At 42.7% G+C, this 23,709-nt stretch overlaps 2 long non-coding RNA genes across 3 annotated transcripts; one reads left to right on the top strand and one right to left on the bottom strand.

Moving 5' to 3' along the window:
• Window positions 1-8,206: 8,206 nt before the first annotated feature.
• LOC111929339 (uncharacterized) lies at window positions 8,207-23,705 on the bottom strand. Of its 2 annotated transcripts, none has more exons than XR_015276441.1 (4): window positions 23,585-23,705; window positions 22,358-22,504; window positions 21,390-21,469; window positions 8,207-10,525 (listed from the first exon to the last, which is right to left on the bottom strand). It is a non-coding gene; the product is annotated as an uncharacterized LOC111929339 (long non-coding RNA). The 2 variants fall into 2 exon arrangements; XR_002864652.2 differs by having other exon boundaries at window positions 21,390-21,466; window positions 23,585-23,704.
• On the top strand, window positions 14,085-15,066 carry LOC111929341 (uncharacterized). Its single transcript, XR_002864655.2, has 2 exons — window positions 14,085-14,774; window positions 14,888-15,066. It is a non-coding gene; the product is annotated as an uncharacterized LOC111929341 (long non-coding RNA).
• Window positions 23,706-23,709: the final 4 nt, after the last annotated feature.

The following is a 23,709-nucleotide window of genomic DNA, read 5'->3' as shown; positions in this document are numbered from 1 at the left end:
TTTGAAAACATGCCCATATTCTTCAATGGGTTTGAGAAATGCTAACCTTCATTCTTAAGTGACTAAGATACCTTGTTCACATTCATAAAAATCCCAGTTCACTCTAGCATGAACCACAATGTGTTTATCCTTTAGAAAGATCAAATGAAGCAACTGGCAATGCAATTAACTTCCTTTTAATGCATAAGAAAATATAGAGTCAATTTCCCTGAGTGTGCAGTGATACCACACTTATTTAGTTCCCTACACCAAAATTCAACCTTGTTTAAAATAGAAAGCCAGTTGGAGAAATGGGACTGGACCACAACACCCTGTTACAGACCTGTGAAATATTCAGGGCTGTTTTATCAGCCAACATGTTTCAGTTCAAATCAGAACACTAAAGGACAGTTCCAGAAGCAAAGTTTAATCTTTTGTACCTAGACTTCTTACCAATTTAATCAAGATAAATTGGCATTGCCTTATAATTTACTGTGTCTGAGGGTTCCATAAACACCTACAGCTTGTGTTGTGCTATGCAAATTATTAAATTAATCTAGAAATGAAGACAAACCTCTCCAAGATATTCTAAGTCCTGAAAAGAATAATTCAATTCGATCTTAGCTCTGTATTTTAGTGCTTGATTTCTCAGTTTTTAATATCAAAATAATCCTCCTCTCCATATTTATAAATCACACTCGTTCTCCAATTCTGTCCCTCCTAGAGATAAGTAATTGCACAATCCGTCCGCTGCATTCATTTAGCTGAGAACATCTTCACAGGCTCTGAGGGAACTGGCAGGGGGAGGGACTAAGCCACTATCCATCATATTTGAGTTGTGGCACTCCACTTAAGCTCCCACTCATTATAGAAAGGGGAAACATAACGCCTATTTTTATAAAAGGTAAAAAAAGAAGACACAGGGAATTACAGGAACAGTCAGTGTCACCTTGGTGTGCCTCAAGATCATGGAACAGACGTTCCTTTCTATGCTAAAGTACATGGAAATTAAGGAGGTGGTTGGTGACAGCCAACACAGCACCACTAATGGCAAATCATGCCTGACATGTTTGGTGACCTTCTAGGATGGGATTATGCTGCTGCGACGGAAAGCCCAGAGCGCCGTGGCTTCTCCAGAGGCAGCCCTGAGAAAGGCTGGGCCGAAGAGCGAGTGTGCGGCTTTGGGCAGGCGAGTGATTCCAGCTGGGCTCAGCGGCGGGCAGGCCACACGGGGAGAAGGGACGAGAAAGCTGCTCCAGCGTTCCACCAAGCACAAACCTTTATTCAGGCAGAGCTTCGGCGAAGGGAGCCAGCAACAGCGAATCCACCAAACAGGGGAAACCCGGGGTATTTATAGGGGAGGAGAGGGCAGGGGGAGCCCGAGATACCTGTATCGGGGTGACAGGCAGGGGGGAGCACCAATGGGGCACAACAGTTTAACATAACTAACTCAAAGACCCCTGGGAGCGATGCATTTTCTCTCTTACAGAGAAGTATCTTGTCTCCTGGGGAGAGCCAGGATCTCGGGCTCGGCAGGCTCCTCCGCACCCACAGGATTACAACACTGGTGGACAAAGGAAGAGCAGCCGACATCTACCTGGACTTGTGCAAAGTGTTTGACACTGTCCTGCACAACATCCTTTTTTCTAAATTGGAGAAACATGGATTTGATGGGTGTGATTGGTCTGGTGGAAGGTGTCCCTGCCCATGGAAAGGAGTGTGGAACTATATGATTTTTAAGGTTCCTTCAAACACAACTGTGATTCTAAGTTTACTTATGCCAGGTGTTCATTTGGATGCACTACAACCAGAAACAATGTGCCTTCTATCCTCCAGCACCATCCCAAAGTCCACATTTTAAGTATGTTTGGTCAAGTTGCCCTGTCATTCCCCTACAGAACTGCAAAAAACACAAGTTTTTTTGATAAATGAGCTATTTTTAGTAAGGTACAGGGAGTCCTTCAGGTTCAGCCATTCCCCATTGCTGCACATTCTTTATCCTCAATGCAGTTATATCAAAATAACACATGTTGTTGTGCTAAGGACACAGAAGGTCTTGACTATGTGGGATGGGCCAAACAATAACTCACTTGCCTCTTAGGCACACTGAGTTATTTTGTTGTTTACAGCTGTATACACAGGGCCAGCCTGAGATTCCTGAAGAGCTTGACTGATGTGGCCAAGGCAGCTATTTCTTCTACCAGGGGCTTGTACAAGGGAGTCAGTTCACTCCCAACCTATTAACACCTAGTTATAGTAAAGGTATGCCAGTATCTCAGCCCAAATAAATCTGTGGATCAAAGGACAGTAATTATCTCCTCAACTACCACACTTGAATCAAAGTCTTCCCTAAAAGTAATGATCTAAAAAATCTCCTACACTCAGCTACAAACTTCTGTGAAGAAATAGTATTAATGGAAAATAAGTGTCAAGCTTGTAACACAAGCAGTCTTATAAAGTTGATAAACTAGAGTTGCCAGAAAAAAAAAAGCTTAAAAAAACTGCCACAAGCAAGTTGACATTGGCATTGACCACTAATGCCCCAAATCAAGAGAGAGCTGTGAAGTCCAGGAGCCTTCGAAGATCTCTCTTTGAAAAAAGGTCTGTAAAATAAGACCTTGCAAATGGCATTTTTTATTTTGCACCTGATCATTTCTGGATCTCACAGCAGAATAATGTGGCTGGAGAGAGAAACCACCAGGCAACAGCTTTTATTCCATTTTTCCTGACACCCACTAGCATCATTCAGTGTTGACTTCTGACATATGGAATGCTATGAGTGTTCCAGAGGACTGGAAGAAAATAGATGGCCAGAATAAGCAGATGGACATGAAATCATAATCTTCCTTGAACCCAAGCAGAATCACAGGTAGGCTGATATGCCATGCAAACACAAAATAATTCTGATTATAACATAACTGAATGTCCCATCAATATAACTGTGAAACTCTTGGCTCTGGATGATGACCCTGTTGGTTCAACATGCTTCTGTATATTTTTTTACTCAAGGGAGTGATTTCATGCCTACTGATGTTGCAGGACAATATGGTCTTAACTCAGCACTATGGATACATCAATGTAGATCAATGTTAATTGAAAGACCCTTAACTGATAAAACTGATAAAAAGCAGTTGTAATATTATAAACCCACTCACACTCCAAGGTGAGTTTAAGCAAGTCACTCTTGATTTCCCAGCAATAAGGAGATACACAGAGAGAGTGAGAATGAAAGCTGGCAGGTAGCAGTAGCCTCATTAGGTCTGTGAATTCCAGGCCAAAGGAAGAATCACATTAGATCTGAAATGAAGACAACATGTTTACAAAGCCTGATACTTGATCCAGCCCTACAGAAAAAGGACATTCATCTGTCTCTCTCAGCTGTGTTGCCAGTGGAGGACCTTCTGTAGAGTGTTACCTGACTGGCTTCTCTTCCTCAAGACATGTTGGACAAAGGGCTGTATGTATTCTGTCCTTGCCAAGCCCACTTGGATACCTCCTTTCCTTTTACTTGAAGATACAAAGGCCCACTGAGACCAGTCACCCTTCTGATTGGTCATAATATGACATTTTATGCACTTTCTGTGTTCTTATATCAAACTGTGGCTGAATCCTGCAAACTCTTTCAGGATAATCTCAATGCACAGACTCTACCTTCACCTAACCAACATTGACATCTGGGCGGTTGTTTCATGTCTGGATCGCTAATACTGACTTCCTTCCAGCTTGCAAAACATTATCTTGCCATATATGCTTCTGCAGAATATGATCTGACAAGGGTTGTCTACATGTATCCCTACTACAGTCTCATTTACAGGTTTATAAACTAGGGAAAAAAAAGGTAAAAAATTTCCCAGCCATATCCAAATGTCTGAACTGCAACTTTCACAGTAATTTCTTGATCCGCTAGGATTGTATTTGCTATTCATGTGACTGTTAACATAGAAGGAATAATAAGTCTGTCTTAATCAAGACTGCTCCTTCTCATTTGCAGAAGGGCTGATGGACAGAACTGACCATAGCTCCAGACCACTGGAGCTGCATGACACACCATCCTTTCAGCTTTCAGAAAAAACCCCACATTCATTATTAATTAATCCAGCAGAAGTTGTGACAAATAAGCATTGTCCAATCCTGAGGCATCAACACAGTCAGTATTTTACTGACTCTCTCTTTCCAGCTAAGTGCATCCCTTCTGAAGTGATGTGTGTTCTTCCCTCTGGTACTCCAGCAGGTAGGTGCAGGTGAAAATTACTGTGCAAAAATGCTTGACTCAATGATTCTCAAAGCCTGTAACCTAGTGGAAAACTTCTCTGCTACTCAGTTTCACTGGGGGAAAATATCTGTGGTCAGTAAAGGCTCTGCTGATCTCTCACTGCTGTCCTCCTTTACTCACATAAGCCTGGCTTACATTAAAATCCCACTGGAACGTGAGAGCAAATTCAAAGTAGCCTTCAAGGAAGAACCAGTTTTACCAAAAGAAGAAGGTGGCCGGTCAAATCTAGTTAAAATTTTTTAAAAAACAGAAATTCTTAGCCTGAGCAATTTTATGCCTACCCTGGAGGCTCATGCCTTTAATCACAGCAGGACAGCACAAGGGTAGTTTTTTTAGAAAACACAGGGAGACACGTCATCCTGTCTCAGCAAGAAACAAAGATGAGCCATGTAAATACAGTCTCTTGGACACCAGCTGATGCTCCACACACACCTCTCCATACACAGCCTGGCACCTCCCTTTTGGCAGCATCCCCCTGTCCCCACCTTCCTCAGGCAAATGACCTTTTCCAAAAAGTCCTGACAACTTTGCAGCAAAACCTGCACTACACCTTCAAATCTGGAAGATGACATGTCCTTTATGCATAGTCCTGGTAGCAACAAAATGTATTTTAATTTCCACCAGCAACCCAAAAGAGGCAGGATTCAGACCTGCTACTGTGGAAGAAAGTAAATTCAGCATACAATTTCAATTACTTGGCTTAGTCAACTGATTTCCATTACTGCTAAATTATGCATCCATTTATGCATCCATTCAACTGAGCATGGTACTGAAAATATGCTCCTCATTCTGACCCCAGAAATTTTTCTTCCCCATATATCTTTAAAAGAATGGAATAAAATGCAAATAAAATGAATGCTGTGTTAATCATTGTCTTAGCTTTGGGCCATTAGCAATGCCCCTGCCTCTCTGGAGTGGTTTATTTTATTTTCTATAGACATCTCTCCCCACTCCAGTGACAAAGCCATTGTCCCAGGTAGTCTGCCCTGGGTTTATATGCTGCCTGTACTGGCAAGTTTCATTTTCATTCCTCTTCCTAGAGGTATGAAAGCTCAGCTGCTTTAAATCCTTGGCTTTGTCAGATATCTTCCAGAATCTGATATTTATTCCTGTTGAATTAACACTGCATGTGGAATCTTTTTCCTCAGCTGTTTCCTACATGGAAGGCACAGGTCTGGAGGAACACTCACCCCCAGGAAGTGCTTGGATAGAAAGTCTGCTTAATAACAGAGTGCTGTCACAAATGCTCAAAAAGCAGACTATTTTTTCAGTGGTAAGAAATAGTTAAAACTTGAATTGCAGCAATGAAAATGAGAATGTCAACACCTCTTTGTCTCTTGGATGATTTCTAGACTAGCTGTTTATTTAATAAGAAACCCTGACATGGCCACCTGTTAAACTATGTCTCTGCAAGCCTCTTGCTAACCTTTGCATTTAATTTTTCTTAAACTGTTTATAGACATGGGAGGGATCTGTCCCAACCAGAGTCTTAAGGCTTCCTGGTAGTTTTAATAAAAAGGTCAAAATGAGAAAGGAGTGATTGTGTGCTGAAGAAGGAGTTAAAGCTTGCAGGCTGCATCCTGCATGGGATGAAGCACGGACAGATGACATCAAGGAAATTCTAAAGATTTTATTCTTGTTGCTCAGTTTGGTTGTGTTTTTACACCAAGGAGTGTGTGAAGCAGGTACTCCAGCAATGGAGTTAGGACTTATGCGTTGGACAAAATGGTTACAGGTGAAATTCCATGGAAAAACAGATCTCTACAAGAGTCTCTCATGAGGCTGGACTCCCACATCCCTGCTGCAGAGAGGAAAATGAAAAAAAATCACCCTCTCTTTCTGCTTTGACTTGTCCTTAGAGACAGCTTTTCCCCCCTTTCTAGACAGTTTGGTTACTCCAAGAGCATTCTGATACCTTCAATCTCTTAAAAGCAGTAAACTATTTTCATTTAAATGTCACCTAAATGTCATCTGGATCAGATTTAAATTTGCAGGACACAATGTCACTCCACACTGTATTAAGTCCACTGTTGATGGAAGCTACCCCCAGTGACACATCTGCTATGTAGATGGTCCTCCTGACCCCACTGAGCTGGGACATGTCTTCAGTCTTGAACATCCTACCATCTACTCATGGGATCTGCCAAAGAGCATAGAGACACTTTACCAGTTTCTTCCAAGTAATAAAGTAGTGTAACCTGGCCTTAGTGCAAAAATTGAAAGTCACACCCCAGATCTAATGAACCTGAAATAGCTATAGACAAAGTTTTAACAGCTTAAATATCAGTGTAACAAGTGTGGAGAAGTAAAATATTTCCTGCGCAAGCTTGTACTTCAGATAAAATTATATTTCCAGGACAGGTAAAAAAACAGAAACCACACATGGCATTAAAAGGAGAGGTTCTTTGGCCATATCCCAAATGTAAATAGGGTTTGGGCTCCTTGAAGAACCAACTCAGCAGCAAACACTGCAGGGCCTAAAGGAAGCCCTTCACATCCAGGATGAGCAGCTGAGCTCCTTCTGTGAAATACAGGGAATTATTAAGCCCAAAACTGGACAAAGAGTCACCATAGGTGGCTGAAGCAGAGGCTTAGAAAAATGAGCTTTTTAAGAAAATTCTGTCTCAAATCCTGCTCCCCTTTGGATACTTCCAGCCTAGCAGTTTTGCTGTAGCAGTGCAGACCCTTCCACACAACAGTAGGACAGTTGATGTGAGCCTTGCTTTGCTCAGTTACCTTCCATTCATCCTTCAGAAACAGTATGTGGCTCTTGGTTTATTTGTGACCAAGTAATGAAATAAAATAAATAAAATTAACAAAATAAATAAATAATAATTGTAATTTAAAGAAAAAAAGAGCTGGCAGGCTAAAAGGCTCAAGGACATGACTGAAAACAGGCTGGGGAACCTACCTAATGTAGTTTGGTTTGAGAACGGCAGAGACAACTGTGAGAGCAAGGTATAATAGACAGAGATCAAAAGAGGATAAACAAGCACAGCAAGTACAGGTATCAGATTGTAATTTAAGATTAGTTTGGGGGACATAATGGACTACTGTTATTAGTTTCATGCAGGTGTTAGAGACACCTTCTGCATTCCAGAACAGACTCTGTACCAAGGGCTTTAAAAATCTTTAATCCTCCTCATAGTCATTTCATTTAGGTCACAAAAACCACTTTAAAGTCAGCAAGGAAAAAACACCCTGCTGTCTTCCAATGACTAAATGGGGCATACTCTAGTGCTGTCAGCAAGATTGAATGTAGCCTCTGTGTTTTCAGAGACCATAAATCCCTTTATTGGCACAGATTACCAACCTGATTGCTTGCATACAGATTAATGCAGCAGCATGAGTCCTCTGGGTGACTGCTGCGCATGGAAAGCAGGAGAGGGGAATTTATTTGCTCGGAAGCTTGTGATATGTATCTATCAATCACCAAGGAAAAAACATTTCATGAACTTAATTCCAAAAATATCTCTGTATACAAAGAACAGAGCTGAGAAAACTACCCAGATTAAAAGACGGAAGGAAACAGCTCTGTAGCTGCATACATGAAAATGCAAAGTTGTGCCAGCCAGCCAGGGACCACATGCTGTGACACCACATCTGAGGTCTCCCCTTCAGCTGTGGGATTTCCTAACCTATCTCACTCCAACAGTAAGCAGTAAGAGGGAATAATGGCTGAAAGAGGAGAGCTAACACATGAAACAATCATTCATCTTCTTGAGAGCCTCAGCAAATTCTTTCCATTTCCATTTCTAATTCATTACTAAATACGGTGAATTGAGGAGTGTAACTTCTCTCTCTCTGCCTCCTTTGGGCTGAATTCTCTGTGGATATAACTTTTCTCTAGTCTCCCAGCCTCCTTTGGGCTGAATTCCCCTGGGATCCTCCCTCGTGGGGAGTCCCACTTATCTCAGTCCTTATTATTCAATGAAAACTCCCAGGCTCATTAGATTCTGGTTTCTCGTGTTTATTGAAGGATCTTTACAAAAACTTGGCAGGTCTATCCAGACTAGCTACACAAGCTTAAATCACCACAGCCTGGCTCATCTCGTACTAATGATACAAAATGGCCCCGAACCACGCGGTCTTTTCACCTTTATACCAATTTTTACCCTATTAACTACAGACACGTGTATTGGTATAATATCTCAACAAATAAGTTTTCTATATCTACTCACATAATTAAAAGTGTGACTAACTCTAAACAAATATTTTGTGCTTCTAAAAACTGCAGAAACATGGAGAAGAAGGAAGAAGAAGGATTAAAAACTACACCCTTTTTCCTCCATCTTTACTTCACGTGTGAAACCCTCTTAAAATCTGTATTTTCACCTCAGTGTCCAAAGAAACATTTTTCTACTTTCTATTTAATTTCTTACAAACTCTGGCTTGCTCAGGGATATTTGGAAGCCTTTCTGTCAATATTATGTATGATTGATGTATTTTTTAAAGAATTGTATAGACAGAGAAATGTCTGCATTTCTAGACTCCTACAAGGAGAGGTTGTGAAACCTTTCTCATGGCAGGGAAGATGAAGAAGTCCCTTCACTATTTGAATTAAGAATGATGATGTTAGTTTATCACCCCTATTTCTTGCTCCTTACCAGTCCCTGCCTTGCTGATGTGACCAGCCATACACGGTGTAAGTCCCTCAGCCCAGGGAAGGGTCCATCCTCCCCAGCTCCCTGCCCCCCAAACCCTAGAGATGCTGCTGCCTCTGCTGACAGACCACTTGGGCTCAGCTGTTTTACTGCTGAGGGGAGCCAGGTCCCAGCCTCTGACCTGAAACAAAGAGCCTGAAACAGAGCCAACACCAAAAAGGTTCCAGCTACTTCCAGGGACCCCACAGAGAGCCAAGTCAGGAACTCAGGCTTTTTCTTTTTCTTCAAGAGTCTTCCAGGAACTAGGGACCTACTGCTCAATCAACCCACCCAATTTAAAGACCTGTCTGATTAGTGAAATATTGCTCTGATACTCAAAAGCAGGTATGCGCTTGGCTGGCACCCAAGTCAATTTAGGGTCCCAGACCTGACCTGCCTAATGTCAACATGTTTTTGGCATCTGGATATACTAGCTTGGCACTCCTGGGAAACAGTCCACACATTTGAAAACTGGTCTCAGACATTGAAAATGTGACTTAAAGATATAGACACACAAACTGTATTAAACTAAGACAGCAGCATATTTCTTTCTAATTTTATTTTTTTTCTGAGCTTGGCCCTCTCTGAAATTTTTACCAATTAAATCATTTGAGCAAATATTTCAGGAGACAATAAACATTATAGACTCATTTAGCAAAAGGGAATTCTTCTAATGAATTGACTCTCATGCATTTAAACTGAGATCTGCTGCTAAATGTTTTATCTCCCTCCAAAGAGCAGACTATGAAGCAAATAATAATGATGATATATTTACCAAAGAACTATAGGGAAAAAAAAATTGAATTATCTTTTCCTAAACAAATGTCAGTGTTGGGAAAATAGTCTGGTTCCATTTCTGAAGTAAATACTACCACTTGTATCACCTGCATTCAGTGTAGATCACAGAAAAATAATGGTTTGGGTTGGAACAGAACTTTGAAGTTCCCAGTCCAATCCCCCTGCAATGATCAGGGACATCTTCAACTAGAACACCTCAGAGCCTTATCCAACCTGACCTTTACTGTTCCCAGTATAATAACTCACTGATGCAGCTTTCTAAACACAACAGAAGCAATAATGAAAAAAAAAAAAAAAAAGAAACAAAAAAGCCCCAAAATCCCAGTCATCAGCACAAAAATATTCCAGCCATCATTTGACTGTTTTTTGTTATTTATACTTTGGGCTACAGACAATATTTATTTTCTGACTTTCCCCAGTTACTCTGTGTGGGCCATAAAATGGTAACTTTACTTGGGAGAAAAGAAAATATTATCTATGGAAAGTGTTGCAAAAAAAAAAAAAAATTCCAAAGTAATTTCAAAATATTTGTGTTCAGGCAACAGGCCACTGTTTTTAAGTAACTTGAAAGTGAAAAAATTTCAAGTCATAGCAGCACTATCTGGATACAATCCAGTAAAGTAGACTTCATTCAGGACTTGGATGCAAAATTGGGTGGAGAATATGAAAGGAAAAGTAAGTATTGAGTTGCAGTATTTGCAATTAGTTTACTTCTTAAGTTTTTAGAAGTTACATGCTGAGGATTGGTTGGCACAAGCTAATGCATATGCACCTGTCCCCCATGTTGATTTGCAACATCCTTCTGAGAGCATCCAGGCCTCCACACTGGTCCCTATAAGGGAAACATATCAGGATATTGATAAAAAAATAAAATAAAAGGAAAGAAAGTAGGAGAAGTAACAGGACTATCACTGAGCATTTGGGGAAAAATAATGGACCCTCCTTGTCCCTATTTTCCCTCCTCTCCCAGGATGGCAGGGGAAGCAATAGCATGTCAGAGTGGCATTACAGGTCCTCTGGCCCTGCTTAGCTTGAGGGAGCTGTTGAGGGCAAGGTTAAGAAGGCAATCAGAGTTTGTCTGGAAATCAAATGCAGCCTGTGCGATCAGTCTGGCTTTTTTCATTGCCGGCACAACCCTCAGGATGCCCTTTCCTGAGAGCTGACATTTGGTTCTGGTGTGACAGGGAGAGCCAGACCTCTACTAAGGACAGCCAAGGAGGGGAGAAGGGAGGAAGACCATGAAAGCCACAGGTACATAGCAAGCCTCTTCCAACTCAGGGACAAAACTTCAGCCAGCTTGAGTCTGAGAGATAAGAATTAAAAGGCAATTAAATAATAAAGTGTTTTAAAGGAAAATTAGAGTATAAAGCTGCTTCTGCCCTGGAGTTCATGCTGAATGCAGTGATGGTGCATGGTGGGCTGCCAGGTTGCACGGGTCTTCTGGAGCCATAGCACACAAGACCAGGATGACAAAAAGAAACTTACTTACTTGTTTGTAAGGGCCTGCCGTGCTCCTGAGCACTGACCCCTGCACGCAGTGAGGTTCTATGCTTTCATGGAAGCAGGATAGTTCTTTGATTTCCCAGAAAGTAACAACTTGTTCTACACTAAGAGCAAACACAGCCTAAGACAGCATTTGTGCAATACGGCAAAGCCTGCAGAGGCTGGGAAGAGTCCTCTCATGGAATGATGATAACCATGACCTTTGCTTTTATTATCTACACTCTGAGAATACTCACCAAACCATACAAGGAAAACCCAAGTAAATAGAAGCCAGGATGTACTAAAAACAAAGCAGGTTCCCTGGCTGGTTTATGGAATTCAAAGAATTTTACCTTTTCTTTCTCTTGCTCTGAATTGTTCTTAAAATAAAACTGTGACTCCTAGAAATTTGTGTACCCTTTTTAACATGCAAGGGGGTAATGAAAAGCTGTGTCTATTTTTTATGCAATTAAAGAGATGCATTTCCTCTTCCTTTTTGCGTTTTCAGCCATAAACATCAAGTATGACAACAGCTCTCCCTGGTCCCACTCTGCAGTTACAGGCCAGCCCTCAAGTCCTCCAGACTGAGGACTCATTGTGCTGCTGTGTGCCCGTGTCACAAGTGGGGCACTTGGAGACTTCACATGCAGCAAGTGAATCTATTAATGCTGGATCAAAGGTTACATTTCCAGCCCGTGCACACACTGGAGCATTAGCAGCACACCTAGAAAAGCTGCCACAGGCCTCCCTAATCCTCTCAAAGACGACATTTCTTGCACATTTCCTTGGTCACTGTCCTGTGTTGGCAGCCTGCAGGGCAGCTCCCATCACAGCGACATGCATTTGCTTACACCGTAGTTTCATGAGTGGCCCAAGCTGACATAAAGCAATACTTAAATGAAAGAGCTGGTTCCTCTTGTTACAGATAGGTAATGTGATGGTTGACTCCAGCAATGAAGGGATGAATATTGTGTGTATGTTAAAAGAAGTTTCACTGACATATGGTTATATGTTATTGTGGTTTGTTGTTTGGACACACTGTTCTCCCCACTGGCCCCTCTCCCCGCTCCGTATTGTTGCCAATGGACAGCCTTGGCTCTGAGGGACGTGAGGAGGGTGAGCATGTACACACACCCCCAGAACAGGGGAGGAGCGCTGCCAGGGAGGCGGGGCATGGCAGCACCTCACCTCCAATCAAGGTACAGGAAAGTCGTGTTCACCAATGGATGGTGGAGAAGAGTTGACTGACAGACCTGGGGAGGGGCCAGGGTTGACTGACGCAGCACCAGAGGTATAAAAGAAGGAGCAGCCATTTTGTGGAGGAGGTTGGGGCAGACAGTCACACATTCACGTTGCTGCCCTTTTTCCTTATTTAGTCCTTTGCTGTATTTGTTAAGGTTTAATAAACCTTTTAAAATTTTAAGTGAGGAGTCATTTCTCACAGTCTCTACTCCTGTCCTTCCCTCCTGCACTCTGAGAAAAGCAGTACTGAAGCTTTAGGTCAAAACTGTTTTTTACCACAGGCTGGCTGGCTTTCATTAGACTCTTAGCACAGTCTTGCCCTGCACAGCCTCCCAACATCTGTACCAGTGGAGCCTGGGGGTCACAGGGCAGGAATGAGCAGCATGGGCAATGAAGGATGAAGTTGGCATGCTTATCACTTTGAGCTTTGACATTGTTTTCAGCTGACATTGGCTGCCCTCACTGCTGGAACAGGAACCCCAGTGACATACCTCACATCCCTGCCTATGTTTCCATCATCGTCTTTGTGCCAACACCAGACTGCCTCAAAAATAAGCTTACAAATAAAATGCTTTTCCCTCCTTTACCTTTTGTCTAACCAAGACACAGGCGTTACTCTCAACTGAAGTGGTAGCTAAAACACTGCATTAGGCTCAAAATTCAAACTCATCATTTCAGCTGCAAGTCTGGATGCTCAAAGCCCCCCAGGGCACAGGTCCAACGCCAGGTTTGTCTCCTGGCACTAGACCTGAGTGAGCACAGTACACCATTGGGGTGGAGCATCCCTTGGCACCCTGTGTTCGCAGCTTGCTAGGTTCTCCTATTTGACCTGCTTTGCTTCATCTGAAAATAAATACATTAATGAATCCTTGGTTTCATTTCCTCTGCAAGCAGGGAATAGGCTCTGACCTTGGGACTGAAGCAAGCCACACCTCTGGGAAGGGGTCAGTGAAAGCAGAGCAATGTTGTTCTTACCAGAGCCACAGCTCAGGCCCTTTCAACATCAGAAGGGTATTAATTGAAGTCTCAGGGAAAAAAAAAAAGAAATATGCTAGCCTTGGACAGCAACTTTGCTGAAGAGCATTGATAAAATTTTACAAAAGGAACCTCCTAATTCATGCTAGTTTGATGTTCAACACTATTGCATCTCACTGGAGCTTATCTGGCTCTATCACTTCGGCCTGCTCCAGGAGTGGGTCACACCCCAGGAGCAGGATGACCCGAGGTGTGACTAGAGCACTTGCTCTACGGCTTTTTGGCTGTCAGTCTGTGGTCTGAGGAGACAAGGATGAGAGGGAGATCTTTTGCATAATGGAGGATTTATTGCTCTGGGGAATCTTGGGGGCAAAAGAGAAAATATGAGTGTGCAACAGCTGAAATAGGGAGGCGGTTCAAAGGGAGGGTACAAAGCATCAGCTAATCAGAGATATCCTGGGGAGGGTAAAAGGCAGGATTCACAAAATCATCATGCAATGAGGGAGGTAGGGGGGAAAGTTGGGTCACATGGACTAATCAAGTGTCGAAGTTTAGGGGATTTCTGAAGTGGAATTCCGAGCATGCGGTGGGCCTAAGACAGATTGACAGGAGACTCAGGGCAGATTGACAGCGTGGGGTGGGAGGATCTCATTTGGACTAAACCATCAACTTAGGTAATAACAGAACATACCATTAACAAGAAACACACTGCAACATGGACCACAATGTTACCAGCAGAGCAGCCCTCCAGGCACACTGACAGTAGATGGGCTTGGTAGGGGGACAGGCTGAGGCTACACACCCTGCACCCCAAATGTCTGGGGACAACCATCACATTCTTGACAAGCAGGGGAGCCCTGAGACCTTGTAACAGCAAACAAACAGCAGTCTGGAGGTGACATCTTCAGAAAAGCACTGAGATGGATGTGGTTAAGCAGCCAAGGGGTAAGTGAATTGATTAAGAAAAGCAAAATTGTTGTAGTTTAAGGCCTTGCGTTCGGAAGATATCGGGATGTAACGGGAAGTTAGTAAACCCCCCCCCTCTGTTAGGATAGTAAAGCCTCCTGCAATTAGCCAATAGCACCTAGCTGTGACGAAAGCAGATGGGAGTAACACAGTGACCCTAGGTTATAAAACGTTAAATTCTCCTGTAATAAACACCATTTCTACGCCATCCATCACATTGATGTCTTGTGGGTAGATGGTCCATGTGGCCAAGGAGAGCCACTGTGCTGGCTTCTGAGTCAGGGTGCTTGCCTTGCTTGAAAACAAACACAAAATAAGTACCACCAAAGCTGTAGACAGCTCACACATCACAGCTAACACCACCAGGGACAGGAGAGTAGGAAAAAGCAGTTGTTTGGCTTTGTCCCCCACATCAGGTACTTCACTAAGTAGTTCAAAACATCCTCCCTCCAGTGGTTGCATAGCAAAAATGACGTGGAGGGAGCTGATGTGTGCAAATACCTGTGTAATTGTCTGTTCTGGCTTACAGACTTGATGTTATCACAGCAACACTCCTACAAACACTCCTACGTGGGAAAATGAGCTCAGCTATGCAAGTGGGGGGAGAAGAGCTGCCCAGCCCTGGCCTGGGAGGAACAGTCACAGGGAAGGAATGAAAATGCAGCAGAATTAATGAAGAATAAAGTACTATTTCAATGTACAATTTAATCTTTTCCTATTGGCGAGAAAGTTTTGTGTAATTTTTGGTGTTGTTCACAAGTAGGTAATTTCTGCTTTGAGAAATGCTCCTATAAATTGATTTTTAGGGTCCGCCTAACTCAGAATTATTTCTAGCTTATTTTACAGCCAGTTTTGCCTAAACTATTTCTAAATTGGTTAAAGTAATCATATGGGTTTCAGATAGTATAAAGCAAACAATCAATTTTTTTTTCCTGCACTAATTTCAAGATAACTTTGAAAAGTCCATTAAAGCTGATGCTATTGCAAAGTGTTCAGATCACCTGAAGTCTTCTTGTGCTGTTTTTGGCTGTGGTAGAGTTCATTCTATTCATAGTAGCTGGAATGGGGCTGTGATTTGGATTTGTGCTGAAAACGGTGTTCCTAATACAGAGATGTTTTTGCTCAGGTCCTGAGCAGCACTTACCCAGAGCCAAGGCCTTTCCTGCTCCTCACCCACCCCACCAGCAAGAGGCTCCACGAGGAGCTGGGAGGGGACACAGCCAGGACAGCTGACCCCAGCTGACCCAGGGGATATCCCAGCCCATATGGCACCATGCCCAGCATATAGAGCTGGGGAGAAGGAGGAAGAGGGGAGATTTGGAGTGATGGTGTTTGTCCTCCCAAGTCACTGTTACAGGTGATGGAGCCCTGCTGTCCTGGGGATGGCTGAGCTCCTCCCTGCCATGGGAAGTGGGGAATGAATTCCTTGGTTTGCTTTACTTATTAAACTGCCTTTATCCCAACCCACGAGTTTTCTCACTTTACCCTTCCAATTCTCTCATCTCTATGTAGGGGATATGAGTAAGCAGCTACAATGAAATCATTGTGAATAAAACACTTCGTAAAAATTTTGGATTGCAAAAACCAAGATCCAAGTAGGTACTGTGTTAACTAGTAAGGAATCACCTTATTCCTTTCTTCCAACTAAACTACAGAAGGTAACAGCTACTGCCAAGAAAGGTGGGGTCAGCTGTAATCTAACTATTGCTGGAAGGAGGAGCTGGGAACAAGCTATCAAAAAAGGTCTCCCATTGTCGTCCACTTTCATCTGCACTTGTGATTTATCTCACCATGTTATGATCTCAGGTCTTGTGGCCCCAGTCTACACATGCTGACTCTTTTCCTGCTCTAACTCTCCATTACCTCCCTTCAAAGTCCGTCAGTCAGGAGAAGCTGGGAGCAGCACTGAGTTGTATTTGCTAGCTCAGTGGCCAGCTCCTGTGGCTGTTCCTTGTGGGCTGATTTGAGGCTATATTTAGAGCATGAAATCCCTCTTACCTCTATAAATTCTTCACTGACTCATCACAGGGAAATTAGCAGCCCTACACAACCATGAAAACAGAGAAAAGGATACTTTTGGGAGAACTGCCAACACCCTTTATCTCCAATGAGAGTTTTAATTGGCGCCAGCATTTGTGCTCATTTTGATCCACATGCTTCAACACTCAACACCGATATTTAAGCATGAAAAGGTGTAGAAATGATACAGATGAGGCATGTGACCATGAAAGCCATATGGGAAAGTGCTGATCCCTTCTCTCTCTAGTATCAGCCTGCATTTATTCCAGTGTCTCTTCTGCAGCTCAAGGTTTACACAAACACAGCAAAGATGGTATTTGCAGTCAGTCAGGATCACACAGTCAGATGTTGCACCTGAGCTGACAGGCAGTAACAGCTGCTCATGCTCCCATGCCATCATTTAGAATATGGCTGGACTAAGTTATGCTCAAAATGCCATTCGCAGGATGGCAGGCAGGTGTCTACTCAAGCACTGCTCTTAACAGGAGGCAACAATCCTCTTCGCTAGGCATGCATGGGCCTAGGGGACAGCATCCACCACAGTCTCTGTATTTGTCAGCCTCAACGGAAAGCCACTTGATGGAATATGCAAACCTTTGCTCTGTTCTGAACTAAGCAAAAGCAGGAGGCACTATTCACCTCTGCTATTTCAAAGTTCTTATCAAACAAGAGAATGTGTAGAGGACTATGGAATTACAAAACAAACTTGTCAATAGTGGTAGGCTACTGTGTTCAATATTGAAATCAGTTTTGATAGCAAAAAAGATATTTTGCAAGCAAATAGCTCCCTCTTGCAGTCCAGCACATTTAGTTGTTTTCCAAAACAACAAAATATACAAAAACATAGAGCTGCAGCATAAGCACTGTCTGTCCACTTGCCCAGTAAACAGTGAAAACGGAATTTCACACACATGCATTCGAGTGAATGCATATTTAAACATTACAGCTATTACAATCTGCTGGATACAGAAATGTGAAAGTTTTTTAAATCTTCTTTTGCTCTCCTTCTTGGTTCCCCACCTTGTGCAAGGAGAGGACACCGGGAGCTGGTTCTCCCACCTGCCTTGTAAGCTTGGTTGTGCCTCCTCTAGGCTGCATTTACCACCCTATCTGCCCTCTTGTAGGCATGGTACGTGTATTGCAAAAACGGCTGCCAGCCTGGTGCTCTGGCCAGGTCATGTCAGGCTTGTGGATCCCAGAGGAGTCACCCTGTAGCCTGGCCTGACAGTCCCAACCTTAAAGTGCTCCCTGGTTCAGTCCCTACAAAGGGAAGACTGATTGCACTGAGTAATTTCTCCTCCACATCCCAGAAAGATGAGCCAGGACTTAGCTGACCTCACTCACAAAAGGGTTATTAAGATCAAAAAATATTTCTGGGGCCTCCCAGAAAGACAAAAATACAACCACCATGTCACAGAGCAGAACACAACAATCCCACCACCACTAGTTGGATGGATGACTGGTGGCCCAAGATTTTCCTTTCCTGCAACATGCAGCTCAAGCAAGGGCTGACCCAACTTGCCATAATTCAGCACTGCTGATAACAACTCAAAAGAAGTCTTGGGGTGGTGGGAGGGAGCAGGAGGAAGGATTTTGTATAATTCCATTTTAGTATGGTGGGAGTCTAATAGGCAGCTCTGAGGGAAACTTGGGCTTGTCCTGTTTAATTATCTTCCTCTTGTTAAAAACAACTTAAACCACCTCATTAGTTGCCATCCATGGCTGATCAATTAAAGCAGGAGCCAGCACTCCAAAAGGGCAAAATTAACTTCAGTAATATTAGTCTTTCTATATAAAGTCATATTATGGAGATGATCATTTTGTTGGAATGGGTATCTCCTTTTGTTGTCATTTTCCCAGGCTTGCTGTGAGCATTAGGCTTCTCTGAACCTTCTGTGGTGGGTAACAAATAATTTAATGCAGGGAGATTAGAAGCTTAGAACAGAATACGCCCAGAGTATTTCTGTATTTCTACCTAGAAGGGCTGAAAGAGAAGAAAAAGCTGACTGGCCACAAATAACTTGTTTACAAAGGGAATGGACACCAAGCACAAAATAGGCAATGTAATTATTGCTTCCAGTCGCCCTTCATTCCCCACTGCTGAGCCAAGGCAGCTCCTGAACACCAATATCTCACCAGTGACCATGGGAGCCAAGACAAGAACAGGAGTGGTAGCTGTTCCAGCAGTGCCAAACTCCAAAACAGGAGCTCCCAGATAGGCTGATATCAGGGATATAAGGAGCCTGAGCTGGCAGTCCCAAGCACCAGCATGCAGTCCTGGCCAGCTCCTGAGGCAAATGGGGCTGGATGTGATCAGGACATGGCATAAACTCCTGTCTCTGTGGCATGGCAGTCCAGGACTGTGCCAGCAGTGCTGTGCAGTCTGCAGCCGCTTCAGGTTTCCCCAGCTTGGCTGGCCTCAAGGTCAGTCCCAAGATGGTATTTGATTTTTCTTCTCAAAATCTTAGCTTTCCCCCTTGTGTGCTCAGATCTACCTCCAAGGGTCTGACTGGGTCCCATACAGCCACATTAAAACTTCAGTGAGAGAAGTATTCTTAAGCGTATAAATGCTCCTGAGATATCAGAGGTCAGAGTGCACTTCGCTCTTTCATCACTTCCAGCTATTTTGCCCTGCACTAACAGCTATAATAACCCACAACAGGGGAACCATTCATGTGGGCTATGAGCCATGCCAGAAGCCTGGCTGCGACTATGGAAACCAGTAGCTCAGGAGACAATTCAGCGCCCAAAAATTACTTCACCAGCATCACTGATAATAATAAACGGATTAGTGAATGGGAAAAAGCTCTGTGGTTTCATTCAGTCCTTATGAAGTAAGAACCCTACAGTGAGAAAGTCTCTCAAAAACAGCTGAATTTGTGTTTTGGTTTTGATTCCCAGTGTGCAGAAATTATGAATGAAATACTGCTGTAAATCAGGCTGTTAGAAGATCTCCCCCAGCCCTTTACTAACATCAATCATCTGATTGCCTCTAGTAACAGTGTGTCCATGAGTGAGGACTTTTGGCAGGAGTAAAGTTGGAAAGATGAAGCACACGCACATAATGACAGATTCATGGAATAATATAAATGTTTATACATACTGGCATGGGAGCACTAAGCTTCCCATACAATTATTTCTGCTCTGTGTTCAGATGTGCCATTCATCTTGGCTGCTCTCAATCGAGCAGGTTTGTAGCTCACAGAGGCAGCCAACGCACACTCAGCCACTCTTTGCTCTGGTTTGTACCAGATCTGATTCCATCCCACAGCTCCTGCTTAGCAATGCCGAGGCAGTGAAGGCAGATTTCAGCCCAGCATTATCACAAGAACCCCTACAAGCTTTCCTGGCTGGCGTCTCCTCCGCACAGCTCTACTTTCTCTTTGCTTTTGCATGAAGCCAAAAGGGTTCTCCTCCACCACCTGACATCTCTCAATGACTTGAGGCTGAGGCCCAGAGACAGAGCTTGAGAACTCTGAACTTTCTCTACAGATTTTTACATGTGGCAAACACACCATTTTAGATGTCAAAGCAGTATTTTCAAGAGCATGGTGTCATCTGCTAAGGGGTGAGCAGTTAAGCTCAGACATTGCAGACCTCGGGTGCCAGCTTGCTACAGTATGCTATAGGAAAAGAAAACATTTTGCTATTGTTACTTCTTATAATGAAAACTGGCAGTAGGAGTGAAACTACAGAATGTGTCATGAAACATTTAGGATACCATTGTTTCAGGTAAAAGCTACCAGACATCTTACAGGGTAAGGGATATGAGCGTGGAAACGGTGCAGAGCTCCTGTCCAAGAAAACCAGCCTGGGAGAGGTTTTCACCATGGTGAGGTAAGAAACCTTACATACTAACTGTATGGACTAAGATATTTTGCTACCTGCAGTATTTCCCTTTGTAGAATAGAAATCAGCAGAATAATACTCCTAAACCCATGGTGTGGGTGGCAGCCTAGAGACTCACATCCTGCCAGAGCTGAACTGTGAACTCCTAAGCCCAGAGTGCTAGGAAAATGTGGTCTCAGGGAAGATTGCTTTCCAGCAGCATTTTCCTTTTTTTTTTTTTTTTTTTTCTTTTTTTCTTTTTTTTTTTTTTTTTTTTTAATAGACAAATGCAAATAGCATTGTAGTCACAGATTGCCAGCAGCAGTAGTATAAGGGAGCCACAGCCTGCCCCTCTCATGTAACACCTCAATTACTCCTGCCATCTTGCACAATCAAAACTAATTACAGCCACACTGTCACTTCTCTAGCAAGGAGTAAAATGGTGATGATAATGATTATGGGGTAATAGAAACATTCATTTTATGCACATTGGTAATGCAAACTCACTCATGTATCCTAAAGGCATTAGGGTAAATGTGCTCTGACTCCAGAGCGGTTCAATCAGACAGGAAATAACTGTGTAAACTATTCTGACCATAACCCCTCAAAGTTAATTAAAACATCAAGTGCCTCCAAACCAGTGGCATGTAAATAAACATTTTTCATAGGTACTCTCATTCATGAAAACATAGAAGACAGATTGCATCAGTAGCAAGGAGATACCATTCTTTCAGGTGAAAAAAGCCCAAGCTCATCCTCCTCCAGTGCCAATTGCTGAAAAGTGGTTTGGGAGCACAAGATCTAGCAGCAGCAGCTCTATTGTGGGACTCACCACTAGAAGCTCCTTGTGTGTAGCCCACACTCTACATCATCCAAGGAGTCAACTGTAATAAGCAGAGCAGGTTTTCCTACCAGAGCATGATCTGAACATGGCCACCGTGGGCAGGCTGTGTCTAGGGGGTCAGTGATGTCCCAAGAGCACAGTTTATCCCAGAATCTCATAGGACCTTCATGACCATAATATCAGGAGAACACCCTGAGCCCTGCAAATCTCATACACATACAAAGCTTCTCTCTAAATCATGCATGCCTAAAACCCAAACACAAGCTTTCATGAGCATGACTGTCAGATTCCTCTGTGCAAAGTTCATTTAAGTCATACAGTTCAGACACATATGGATTACCTTTTTTCCTCAATGCTACACATACCAGTCTCAGATGCTGAACCAGGAGCAATTAGCAGCATGCTCTGGAGTATCATCTGCTGACAGACAAAATGCCCCAGCACAAATATAACTATGGGCACTGCACCTTTTGGTCAGGAAGAAAGTCTGGCTCTGAACTCCCAAAACAGCAGAATAATTAATATATTATGTTTTTCTTTATAAGTGATCGATTGCATAAAGTGGATATTAAGAACAAGGTAAAATGCACAAAACACCTGAAAGCAAATTGTCATCTAGGTGAGCTTGAGGAAAATCCATATGTATTTATATAAGTGTATGTTTATATAAATGTATATTTATATTTTTATATAATATTTTATATATATAATATTTATATTATATATTTTTATATATAAAAATATATATATTTATATATAAAATCCAGTGCCATTACCATGTGTTTTAACTGTTGCTAAAAGACAGGGAATGATTCACACTGACATGTCTCACTGGTATGGCAGGAAAGAGAGACTTTATTTTCTGACTCCAGTATTTATAGTTTCTTGACAATGACCAGGGATTGGATAACTAAATCACCATCTTCCAAATCACACTGGTCATGCAAAATGTCCATCAAAAAACGTTTATCAGAAGGAATGTGATAAACAGCTTATGCTTACCAGAGTCTCATGGGAAAATAACTGAAACTATGAAAACATTATCAGAAGGCCTAATTTTCAGGGTGACATTTAACTGTTACTTTGAGAAAGATAATAGAATATGTCAGAAATGGAGGGTAGCCTGTACCAAAGCCTTCATCCACACTGCCCAAGAGGATGCTTTTGGGTGAGTACAACAGCCATGCCTGGAAGCATGGCTGTCCTCCACAAGACATCATCGGAGTCTGGAGGAAAAGAGGAGGCTTTCCTATAAATACATCCTACAACGTGGAAAGTTTGGGTAGGCAAAGCTGATCTCCCACATACCTGCACAGAGAGCTTGTGCCAGATCCATCTTGAGAACATGCCACTCTGCAGCCTCTGTCTTACATCCCAGTGGCTGAAAACCCCCTGCCCTGAAACATGGGGCTGGAAGGCCTTGATAATTTGCTTCTGTAGTTTCATCTGTGTGAGCTAAAGCAAAGTAGACCTGCTTTAAAATAAATCTACCATGAGATCTACCTTAAATTGCAATAAACTACTTATTAGAAGTTATAGTTCGATATTACACAATACTCCCTCAACAAAAGCTGTGAATTTGGGGTTTTTTTGTTTATGCAAGGAGTCAGTTTAGAAAATGGCACTTGGGGACATGATTTAGTGGGGAATACAGCAGCACTGGGTTAATGGTTGGACTTGGTGATGTTAGAGGCCATTCTCAACTTTACCTATTCTATGACTGTACAAAAAAGAAAAACCAGGATGAAATCTTTGATTGTTTCTCATTTTTACACGCCTTGCTGTATGACAGAATATGGATTTTCACTAACTTCAACATGATAGTTCATACATAGCTACTGGACTAAGCACAGCTGAGTATAACCAGGTGTGATGGGTTGACGCTCACCAAACACCAGTGCACCTATGACAATAATTTACTCATTATCCTCTGTTATGGTTAAGCAGAGGAGGGGGAAAAAAATGCATGGGGTGAGATAAAGATTAGGAGAAAACACTTTAAGGGCAAAACAGGCTCAAACCTTTAAAAGGTATAAAGATAATAATGTATGAAAAAAATTAGAAGAGGATAATGAGAACTAAAATAAACCTTTAGAACACCTTTCCCCCCACTCCGGCCCTTCTTTTCTTCCCACTGACAGTGCAGGCAGAAAAAATACAGGATTTTTAGTCAGTTTGCCACTTCTTAAGATCTTCAGTTCGCTTAGGGAGAGGAGTCTCTTTTGCTATGCCATGGGGTCTTTCCTACAGGAAACAGTTATCTGTGAACTTCTCCAAGATGGTTTTAATTTTCGCAATTAACAGTCCTTCCAAAACCTGCTGCAACATGAAAATCCCTCCTATGGCTTGCAGTCTTCCCACAACTGCTTTTTGTGGGTGTGATGGATTGGCATTTAAGAAACAAAGTGAAACACCTAAGGAAGTTAAAGATGCTAGAGGCTGATGGGAGTTTTTCTCCTAGCCAATAACTGGCCATTTCTGAGAATAGATAGTAGTTTTGACCATTGAAAAGTGAGATTAACTTGTGAACACCACCTTAAGACCTAAGCCCGGGAATTTCTTTGTCTCTTTGGTTTCCGGCTTTGAAGAGGCAATGGGTCCAGTTCAGCTTCCTTCCCCCAGGCCAGACAAGGCTGCTGGGGGAACAGGACTGGCCAGAG

This window comes from Cyanistes caeruleus, chromosome 14 (assembly GCF_971803275.1).
Source record: "Cyanistes caeruleus chromosome 14, bCyaCae1.hap1.1, whole genome shotgun sequence".
Lineage (NCBI taxonomy): Eukaryota > Metazoa > Chordata > Aves > Passeriformes > Paridae > Cyanistes > Cyanistes caeruleus.
Note: the sequence above shows the minus strand (reverse complement) of the source record. Positions and strands in the feature narration are given on the sequence as shown.